The sequence below is a fragment of the Sminthopsis crassicaudata genome, chromosome 4, assembly GCF_048593235.1.
Source record: "Sminthopsis crassicaudata isolate SCR6 chromosome 4, ASM4859323v1, whole genome shotgun sequence".
Classification (NCBI taxonomy): Eukaryota; Metazoa; Chordata; class Mammalia; order Dasyuromorphia; family Dasyuridae; genus Sminthopsis; species Sminthopsis crassicaudata.
The window spans coordinates 309,451,604-309,463,725 of NC_133620.1; the positions used below are offsets into that span (position 1 = coordinate 309,451,604).

Here is a 12,122-nt window from a genome sequence, read left to right on the forward strand (position 1 = left end):
GTCACTTAACCTATTTGGGCTTCCACTTTTCTACTCTATAAAATGAAAACTCTGAACCAGGATAATCCTTGAGGTCTTCCCAACTCTATATGAATGCTCTTATACTTAGTGAAGGACATATACAGAAATAGAGCCTAGTTCTCTTGACTCCCAGTCTAATCAGTACTTTCCATTTTATCCAAACCACCTTTCATTTCTCTTATAACCTTGGAGATGGGAAAGGGGGAAAAGATAGGTAGGAAGTGGTAGTATGACCAAAGAATATAAATTTTATCAAATTGGTTTCTTCAACTCAGTCTCTTAGGTATAATCCTAAGGTTACCCAGGCCTGAAAGAGATAAAGTTTTTTTTTTTTTTTTCTTTTTCTTTTTTTTTTTTTATTATATATATATATATATATATATATATATTTTATAATATTATCCCTTGTATTCATTTTTCCAATTTACCCCCCCTCCCTCTATTCCCTCCCCCCGACGACAGGCAATACCATACATTTTACATGTGTTACAATATAGTCTAGGTACAATACATGTGTGCGAATATCACTTTCTTGTTGCACAATAAACATTAGAATCCGAAGGTACATGCAACCTGGGCAGACAGATATTAGTGCTAACAATTTTCATTCCCCTCCCAGTGTTTCTTCTCTGGGTGCAGCTACCTCTGTCCATCATTGATCAACTGGAAGTGAGTTGGATCTTCTTTATGTTGAAGATTTCCACTTCCATCAGAATACATCCTCATACAGCATTGTTGTTGAAGTGTACAGTGATCTTCTGGTTCTGCTCATTTCACTCAGCATCAGTTGATTTAAGTCTCTCCAGGCCTCTCTATATTCCTCCTGCTGGTCATTTCTTACCGAGCAATAATATTCCATAACCTTCATATACCACAATTTACCCAACCATTCTCCAACTGATGGACATCCATTCATCCTCCAGTTTCTAGCTACAACAAAAAGAGCTGCCACAAACATTTTGGCACATATATGTCTCTTTCCGCTCTTTAGTATTTCTTTGGGATATAATCCCAGTAGTAGCGCTGCTGGGTCAAAGGGTATGCACAGTTTGATAACTTTTTGGGCATAATTCCAGATTGCTAAGAGATAAAGTTTTAATGTATTCAACTTCAAACCAAAGTAGATATTTGTCTGTGGAAAAGTTCTGGAATCAGCTCCAGGAAATGTTGATAATGAAAATTAAACTTTAAAGAGTGTTGAGTATACATTTTCTTTTTCCAGAAATATTTCTTAAACATTTATCAGCACATCCTTATCTTTATCTTTCTGAATAACAATTACTGATACTGATGCAACACTTTAAAATTGTACTTAAAGAAATTAGTGAAGTTGATCATATTATGTGTCCAAAAGCAACAAGAAAAAGCATTTCATGCGTCATACCAATTAAACATCTAAAGTGTTACTTTAAATTGTGAGAAAAGTAATAACAAAATTCATTTGGGGAAACAAAATGCCAAGACTCTCAAAGAAAACAATGAAAAAAGTGAGAAGGAAAGGGAATTTACAGTATGAGATTTTAAACTTTACTACAAAGCAATATAAAGCAAAAAAAAATTGGTACTGGTTATTACAAAGCTAGAAAATTAATCAGTGGAACAGATTGAGTAGACAGCATACAGATGTAAATTAGCATAATCTTTGATGAATTCAAAGACCCAAAGAACAAGAATAAGGACTTAGTACTTGATAAAAACTACTATGAATACTGAAAAGTAGTGTGGTAGATATAACATTTAGATAAAGTTCTTTCTATATACTAAAATAAGCTCATAAGAAATACTAGACTTTGTTATATAATCTTATATAATTAATTAATTAGAGAAATGAGGAAGAAACTACTTTTAAGGATTATGATTAGGAGAAGGGTTCATTATAAAACAAGGAATTAAAAGTCATATAATATTAACTGGACAATTCTAATTATATAAAACTGAAAAGTTTTTTTTTTATTACACAGGTAAAACCAATGCAATTAAAAGTAGAAGGGAACTAGCTAAGTTTGTAAGTGAAGCATAAATTAGGGAGAAGTATGCTTAATAAGAATTCACTATGATAAAAGATGTTCAGTGCAGAGCACAAATTAAAGATTCCCTATATGTGGTGAAGTTCTCTAGATTTTCCCATTGTGCATGATTAAATCAAGTTCTAGAATATTTCAGAGCCTTCTAAACAAGTAGGGAGAAAGAAAGAATACAATTACTGAGGATCCATAGTCAGAATAATATAAGATATAGAAGCTACCATTATACTGGAGTGGAGCGCATTGAATGCTTAATTTCAACAGACAAAACATATAGGACTACTACAATCAAGAATAAAGAATAATTTATTCAGCAAAACTTAATATAATCCTACAAGTAAAAATAATTTTCAATTAATAGAGGAATTCAAGCAATTCTGATGAAAAGAAGAGTAGTAAATATAAAATTTGAAATATAAATATAGGAGTTGAGAACAACATAAAAAAGCTATACAATCAATGGGGGGATAAACTGATATAAGGACCTCTTCAGAACAATGTCACTAAAAGATCTAAAAAGAATCAAATTAAACAGAGGGATCAAGTGCTTCTGTTTTGTTTTTATGATGTTAAAAAGATGAAATGAAAGGGAGGAAGGGGAAAGGAATACATTGGGTACAGTAGAAAAAAAGAGGAAGGGAGGAGAGAGGAACTTAGATAATCATTTAATCTTATATCTCACATAATCATGGTGCCAAAGTAGAAGTATATACAAATATAAAAGAGGTGGGGAGAGTGGGCATCACTAAAACTCATTTTCATCTAAACTGGTCATAAGAGGATAAAATATGGAGAATACAATCATGTATGCAAAGAGTTTGATTTAGAAATACATTCAAAAGGGAAACGGATAAAGGAAGAGGAGAAAAGAGGGAATAGAAACATCAGAAGAAATAAATCCTAATCTTAAATGAGAAATCATGAAGAGATGGTTAAAATGAAAGGATCTTATATTAAAGAGAAAGTTGGAGACAGACAGGAAAAATTATGAGAATAGGATAGAGAGAAATAAATAATCAATGAACACAATTGTGACGTTCAAACTCATTCACAAAATAGGAAAGGATAGAAATAAAATTCAAGATTGCAAGAAAAACACTTTTAACATAAAAGCTCATACAGTTTAAAGAAAGGAATAGAATATAAAATGCTAAAATTAGGCTGTTTGCTAAAGCTAAAGAACTCAAATACTGGGTTAAGAACGCATTATTTGACAAAGCTTCCCAAAAAATGGATGACAGTTTGACAGAAATTAAGTTTAGTACAATATCCTATATAATATACCGAGATATGATCGAAATAAAAAGTAACCTATCTACAAGAGGACACAATATAAGTAAATTAAAAGAATAATATAATTATAATATAATATAATATAATTATCTTTCAGGTTTTGGGATAGGGGAAGAATTCATGGCTATATGAAACAGAGGTTCACAGAAGATAAAACAAATATTTCTTAAAACTTTAAAAAGTTTTTTGCACAAACAAATATAGGTAAGAATAGAATTGGAATAGTTAACTGAGGAAAAATATAGCAATTTTTAAATAACATTGTCAAGATATAAGGAAATGATTTACATTTGTAAAAAGTGGTGTCATTTCACAATTGGCAAAAAGGTCAAAGGATTTGAAAAGACCCTTTTTTTATGAAAAAAGAGCCAAGTTATGTATAGCTATATGACATGCTCTAACATCTAAAGTTAGAGAAAATCAAATTAAAGAAGTACTAAAGTTACCTTTGATTTGATTTGCAAAACTAACAGAAATATGAAATGACAAATACTGGAGGAGGCTATGAGAAAATAGGCATAGTAGTGTATTGCTGGTGGAACTGTGAAATAGTCCAATCACTTTGGAAAACAATTTAGTATTATGATCAAAATATGATTAAATCATGTATATTCACTGATACAACAGTACCACTAATAAGGCTGTACTTTGAAGAGATCAAAGAAAGGAAAAAACGGTATACTATTCAGAACAGTATTATATTATTTACCATAACAACATGGTAAAGAACTAGAAAATATGGATTCATCATCAACTGACAGATAACTGCATATGATGGTACAATCAATCCTCAACTTCTATGGAGTGACCTTTCTGGAAAACTTCAGAAAAGTTAAAAAAGGTGACTTTTGATACATTGAACCCATGAGAACTAGGGGGTTATGTTGTCATGGCCATCAAATGTTAAGGGACAGGTCAATTCCCTAGGAACCTCCACAGCTGTGGATCATAACATCTGAAGGGGCTGCAGGGCAGCCTTTGCTCACAGGTATTGTGAACTAGGAATGAGATAAATTGGAGGCAGAGGGAAGAAGAGAGAGGTCAGACAACACAACAGACTTTCAAGAGAGAGGTCAGAGAACAGCAATAGCCTCTCAGTCTCCTTGTATCATCCTCTCACAGAGAAGTTCCATTCTGGGTTGGATCTCCAGCAGCCACTGTCAGGGAGCTCCCATGTATTCCAATAGCTCTCCTGTGTATTCAAACAATCAAAAATTATAATTTTTTACTAATTGCTGAAAATATACTTTTCTGAATATAATTCTTTATAACAAAACATTAATTCTGATAATAGGCACTTTTTTCCCCCTCTACTACACAGCCATGAAAGTGAGAATATATGTAGTTTCTGACATGAAAGTGAAAATGAGATACTGATAAAAACACTGGAATGTTTGAAGTCATGAAACACAGGAATGTTGAGGATTGACTGAATATAAAATAATGAAATTATTAATATAAGCCTATCAAGGTATAAGAAATGAAAAGATGGTTTCAGAGAAAACTGGGAAAATGTGCAAACTAATGCAGAGTAAAGTAAACATAACCAGGAGGGCAATTCCTACTATAACATAATTTATATTATAATATGAATTGTCTTCCTGGTTATGTTTACTTTGGAAAATTCTGAAAGACTTAAGAATCTGAGTAATGAAATAATCAACCATGACTCTAGAACACTAATGATAAAGATTGTTGCCTATAATTTGAGAGATAGGAAATGGATAGATAGGTAATTTGAGAGACATATTTATAGGCTTGGCTAATGAGGGAGTTTTTTGCTTGACTACACTTATGTTACATATACATATGTATATGTAACATAAGTGTATATGCTTACTACATATATATATATATATGTATATATACGTATATATATACATATATATATGTAGTAAGCAGATCTTTTTAATGTGGCAAAGTGAGTCGGATAAGTCTTCAGCTGTTTATGATTATATTAAACCTGAAGACATCAACATCCTTTTTAGCAATAACAATTATCTATTATGCCATTTTCTCCTTTTCACAAGATCAAAATCTCCTTTGCTCTTCTGCCCCTCAAAACTGTTACCTCCCATTATCCCTTAGTCTTCCCTTCCAACTGGAAAAAAGTATACTTCTCTTTAAACTCCTTGCTTATAAGCAGCTACACCAGGATAAAGAATTTGTATTTAGTTGTATACTCAAGAGGGAACTGCTGACTCGAGAGACATCCATACTGAGCAAGACTCAGTACATATTTTTGATATACTAATTAAGCAGCTGCAAAAAGGACATTTTGGAAAGGCAGAAAGAAATGGGAAACCAATGAAGATGGAATCACAAAAATTCAGGAGAGGTGATGATACTTGAACTTGGATAAATCATGAGATTATTTTTTTCTCTAGTAAGAAAGATTAAGGGAGGAATAATCTTATTTTACATGTACTCCCAATTTAGAAGTTGAGAGTATAAACAATTTTCTTTTTGTTCACAAATTACATCTGATGCAATTTCCATACTTAATATCTTAAAGGATTTATACCCTTTATTACTATAGAATCAATCCTTTAAAATAAGATTTAAATAGCAAGAAAGGAAGTGTAGTGTAGTGGATAGATAGCCCACCTTGGAGTCAAGAAGACTGATGATTGTATTCTAGTAGAATTTTGGGGAAATGGAATCAATTTGATAGCATCATTTATTTGTAAGTATGAAATAATGACTTCTCATTCAAAAATGGTAACACAGATCTTCCCTATTATGAAAGTGCTACTTACGAGTTAGAATTTTCTAACAGACTTTCCCAAGCACATTTCAGTGGGCATTTTGAGGATAGCAAATATTAAAACTGAGGAAAGAATGTAGGAGTAGGGTTAAATAAATTGAATCCCCCCTACTCTAGGTAAAGCAAGGAATACTGATATTTTAACTAAGTAACCAAAACTCTTAATGACCAAATCAATCAAACATTTGCAATTGTGTGAAATGTCTTCAGATGAACTGGAGTGACACTGACATTGAATGTCATTGAGTGTTCTGATTAGCTAATAAAACTTAGTCATATCCTGTGGGTCTCATCTATAAAATAAAAGATCTATTCAGAACTCAGATGTTTTGAGCATCTAATGACAATTTGGATCCCCCAAAACAGCTAACTATAAAGGGTGTTTTAACTAAACCTTCTGATAAGGCTTTCCTTGGGATAAGGAAGACAAGAGGACATTATATCTTTGGTTTGTTCTCCCCTCATCGCATCTTTGGCTAGAATGGGACTTTGTTATCATAAAGTATCCAGAGGATTTTGATCTTGTTCTCCAAGACAGTTGCTGGTAGAAGCATCTGCACTGTGAATCAAGGACAGGATGAAGTTCTACAAAGAGGCCAGCAAAAATGAGTATAGGGGAGAAAAGGATCTCCAGCCATTAAGATCTATGAATTACGTTTTGCCACTTATGCTTTCTAAGCTTTCCCCTGGAATCTGAATGTATTAATTAGAGAAGTCACAGACTTTTGCAGGGATGTTTTGTACCAGCTTTATCATCTTTATCATCTTTAAAATATTCCTTTATGAAGACTACTTAAAAATAATTGACAAAATTAATTCCCAACTGATGATATTGGGAGGAAGTACATTGTTGGGGAGTCATAAGCATTAGAAGATCCTTCACAATTCCACAGTTGTTCCTTAAGTCCTGAGAGACTGTCTTCTGGGGTCTGTCATTAGTTTGAATGAGAATTGTGATAATAGCTCCAGAGTGTGTAATGTAATGTAATTTGATTAATGATAATATGATTATTGTCTTTTTTTTTTTTTTGACACATTAGGAGCCTGGGAAAGTCACTTAACCTCTAAGTGCTCCAGGCAGTCCTTTAAAACTATCAGTTACAGGAAGGTGTATACTGTATTGGAAAAGAGATTTCCTCACTAGAAGTTTCCTATATTTATGAAATCATAAGCCTGTTTAAATATCAATAAACAGAAAATTTGACAAAGTTCTAATTAGTTTCATTACATAGGGTGAGGTCTTTCAGATATCTAGAGGTTGCAGGTTTCTGTGTGTAATAGGGAATCCTCTAGGAGAAATAACAGGCCGTCTGATGCAGAAAAACCTGAGAGAAAAAAAGTTAGTGTTTGGAAGATGCTGTCAAGGATATGACTACCAGTGCATTGACATTATTTTTTACCTTTAAATTCAGGCCCAAAATTTATACCCCAGTGACACATGACACAAAGAAACAGAAACATTAATACAGCAGGGAAAAATGGCCCAGGTAACTAAAATCCCTTGAGCTATATTCCTCTGCTGCAAGGAGTTCTTAACTGATTTTTCCATTGTTTGGTTTTTACTTTCCTTCATTGCAAAATACATAGCTTCACTACCCTAGTATAATGGGACAGCTTGAAGTTCAAATTCTTCCTACTCTTGACACACAGTATGACCTTGAACTTTGTCCATCACTTTCATTTTCTGTGTCAAATGGAGACATTAACATTCTAAAGCAGCCTTAGACTATGGGAGATTGTTAGGGGGCATTAAGTCAACAGGATAAGGAAAGGAGGGTTAATATCTGAGGTGGAGGGAAGTCTTGTCTTTCTTAAGAAACCACAATCTTAGAGTATGTACATGTACATGTCTACATTCAGAAGCTAGCACAATTTCCTGTTTTGCTATGGTCTATCTAACACCATGTAATTTGCATAATTAACAGAACAAAAGGTTCTTTGTTCTGCCATCCAAGAACTAGTTCTTCATCCTAGCTTTGTAGCCTTTGCATTGTTGATGGATCTGCCATCTCATTTTCCTATTAAAATATTGTAATCATTATACTATGAATCATCTTCTACATTGATATTGAATCGCAAATAATTATTATGAGGGTCAGGATATTCAATCAGGTTAGAAATTCAATTAATTTTATTGTCAAACACATTTCTCTATCCTATCCACAAGAAAAGCATTAAAGATTTTGTCAAATGTGTAGCTCAAATCTATGTAAACCACATTTACAAAATCCATTTGATAAAACAGTTCATTAATCTTAACAAAAAAAGAAATTAAATTAATCAGACATGACCTGTTATTGAGAAATATATTTACTATTCTTCCAAAATAATGTTTATAAATATTCCATATCACAAGGATTTCTCCTACAAGATCTCCCTCTTTTCCTTTCAGAGAGCTACATAATAATGTAATTGTATTTTTAAAGAAAAAAACAATATTGATCAACAAATAAAAAAATGAAAATATCTTTATTCATGTGTATCTCTCACAGTTTAAGGAACATTTTGTAATTGAATCTGTAAAAGTTATTTGTATGCTTTGGTAGTTTGTTTCCCCCACATATTTTGTGTATTTGTAATTCTATTAAGTTATCTTTATGTTTAATGTTCTTTTGATTTTTATTGGTTTATAGAAATACTATTGATTTTGCCAATGCATTTTCAGTCTACTTGTTGTCCCATCTTTTCTTTTTGTCTAGGATCTTCTATGTAAATCATCATGTAACCACCAGATAATTTTATCTCCATTTTACTTATTTTTATACCTTTAATTTCTTTCTCTTAATTTAATGTTCTTGCTGGCATTTCCAGAACTATATCAAATAATAAAGTCATTTTTTGTTTTACTCCTGTATTTCGTGGGAAAGGTTCTAGAATATCCCCATTGTATAAGATGATTTCTTTTTATTTTAGACAGAAACATTTCATTCTATTAAAAATTTCTCCTATGCCTATATTTTGTAGTTTTTTTAGTATGTATTTATACTTTAACAAAAACTTTTTCCTGCATTTATTGAAATGATCATGTGATTTTGGATTTATATATATATATATATATATATGTATATATATATATATATATATATATATATATATATATATATATATACATATATATATTAAGGTTCTTATTTATTATTTTTCTAATGTTAAACCATTCTTGCATTCCTGTTTTAAATCAAATTTAGTCAAAATTTGTGGGTTTTAACGTTGCCCACTATCACCATTACTATTCAACATTGTACTAGAAACGCTAGCCTCGGCAATAAGAGCCACGAAAGTGATTCAAGGAATTAGAGTAGGTAATGAGGAAATCAGACTATCACTCTTTGCAGATGACATGATGGTATACTTAGAGAACCCCAAAGACTCTGCTAAAAACTATTGGAAATAATTCAGAACTTTAGCAAAGTTGCAGGATACAAAATAAATCCACATGAATCCTCAGCATTTTTATACATTATCAACACAATCCAACAGCAAGAGACACAAAGAGAAATTCCATTCAAAATAATGGTCAATAGTATAAAATATTTGGGAATATATCTGCCAAAGGCAAGTCAGGAATTATATGAGCAAAATTATAAAACACTTGCCACAAAAATAAAGTCAGATTTAAATAATTGGAAAGACATTCAGTGCTCTTGGATAGGCCAAGTGAATATAATTAAGATGACAATACTCCTTAAACTAATCTATTTATTTAGTGCTATACCAATCAGACTCCCAAGAAACTATTTTAATGACCTAGAAAAAATAACAACAAAATTCATATGGAAGAACAAAAGGTCAAGAATTTCAAGGGAATTAATGAAAAAAAAATCAAATGAAGGTGCCTAGCTGTACCTGATCTAGAACTATATTATAAAGCAGCAGTCACCAAAACCATTTGGTATTGACTAAGAAATAGACTAGTTGATCAGTGGAATAGGTTAGGTTCACAGGGCAAGATGGTGAATAACTATAGCAATCTAGTGTTTGACAAACCCAACTTCTGGGATAAGAATTCATTATTTGACAAAAACTGCTAGGAAAACTGGAAATTAGTATGGCAGAAACTAGGCATGGACCCACATCTAACACCACATACTAAGATAAGAACAAAATGGGTCTAAGATTTAGGCATAAAGAACAATATCATAAATAAATTCGAGGAACATAGGGTAGTTTACCTCTCAGACTTGTGGAGAAGGAAGGAATTTATGTCCAAAGGAGAACTAGAGATCATTATTGATCACAAAATAGAAAAGTTTGATTACATCAAATTAAAAAGCTTTTGCACAAACAAAACGAATGCAAACAAGATTAGAAGGGAAGTAACAAATTGGGAAAACATTTTTACAGTTAAAGGTTCTCATAAAGGCCTCATCTCCAAAATATACAGAGGATTGATCCTAATTTATAAGAAATCAAGCCATTCTCCAATTGATAAATGGTCAAAGGATATGAATAGATAATTTTCAGATTATGAAATTGAAACTATTTCCACTCATATGAAAGAGTGTTCCAAATCACTATTGATCAGAGAAATGCAAATTAAGACAACTCTGAGATACCACTACACACCTGTCAGATTGGCTAAGATGACAGGAACAAATAATGATGAATGTTGGAGGGGATGTGGGAAAACTGGGACAGTGATGCATTATTGGTGGAGTTGTGAAAGAATCCAACCATCCTGGAGAGCAATCTGGAATTATGCCCAAAAAGTTATCAAACTGTGCATACCCTTTTATCCAGCAGTGCTACTACTGGGCTTATATCCCAAAAAAATACTAAAGAAGGGAAAGGGACCTGTATGTGCCAAAATGTTTGTGGAAGCCCTTTTTGTAGTGGCTAGAAACTGGAAAATGAACGGATGTCCATCAATTGAAGAATGGTTGGGTAAATTATGGTATATGAATGTTATGGAATATTATTGTTCTGTAAGAAATGACCAGCATGATAAATATAGAGAGGCTTGGAGAGACTTACATGAACTGATGCTGAGTGAAACGAGCAGAACTAGGAGATTATTAGACACTTCAACAATGATACTGTATGAGTATGTATTCTGATGGAAGTGGATATCTTCAACATAGAGAAGAGCTAATCCAATTCCAATTGATCAATGATGGACAGAATCAGCTATACCTAGAGAAGGAACACTGGGAAATAAGTGTAAACTGTTAGCATTTTTTTTTGTTTTGTTTTTCTCCCCAGGTTATTTTTACCTTCCCAAACCAATTCTTCCTTTGCAACAACAACAACAAAAACAAAATTCGATTCTGCACATATATATTGTACCTAGGATATACTATAAGATATTTAATATGTATGGAAATGCCTACCATCTAGGGGAGGAGGTGCAGGGAAGTAGGGGAAAGTTCGGAACAGAAGGGAGTACAAGGGATAATGTTGTAAAAAATGTTATAATTATAAAATTAATTTTTAAAAAATTGTGGGTTTTGAGGATGTTGCTGTAATGTAACAAGGATTTAATTTAAAATATTTGAAATATATTCAATAATATCATTGACTGATAGTACTCTTTATTTGCTAACTTAGGCACTATATCCTTTCATTAAAAAATTCTACCAGAGTGCTTTCTATTTTTTTATTTTTAAAATTGTATTTATTTATTTAAAACAAATAGAAAATAGAAAAAAATTGCCATATGCACAGGAGAAAATAAGAGAGGATTCACGATATAAAACAATAAATTTCTAATTCAAGAAATCCTTGTAAACAAGAAAATCCTTGCTTCCTTGTAAACTTTTTTTATTCTCTGCTGTGTCCTTTTAACTTTATTCCTTCCTCCTTTTCTTCTTCTCTCTTGTAAGAAGACTACAAGTAAACATATATTTAAATATATATGCACACACACAGATATATGCACACACACACGCACACACACGCATATATATGTATATATATACATACTCACATACATAAATACCTATAATCATACACATATCCATATATATGTAAAACTGTACTATACTTGTTTGTCCTGTTTCTCTGAAGATAGGTGACAT

General features: G+C 32.1%; 1 protein-coding gene across 1 annotated transcript in view; it reads right to left on the minus strand.

The window, feature by feature from the left end:
• Positions 1 to 12,122, minus strand: part of SHISA6 (shisa family member 6) — a 627,719-nt gene that overhangs the window by 11,193 nt on the left and 604,404 nt on the right. The gene's annotated exons all lie outside the window — the stretch shown is intronic.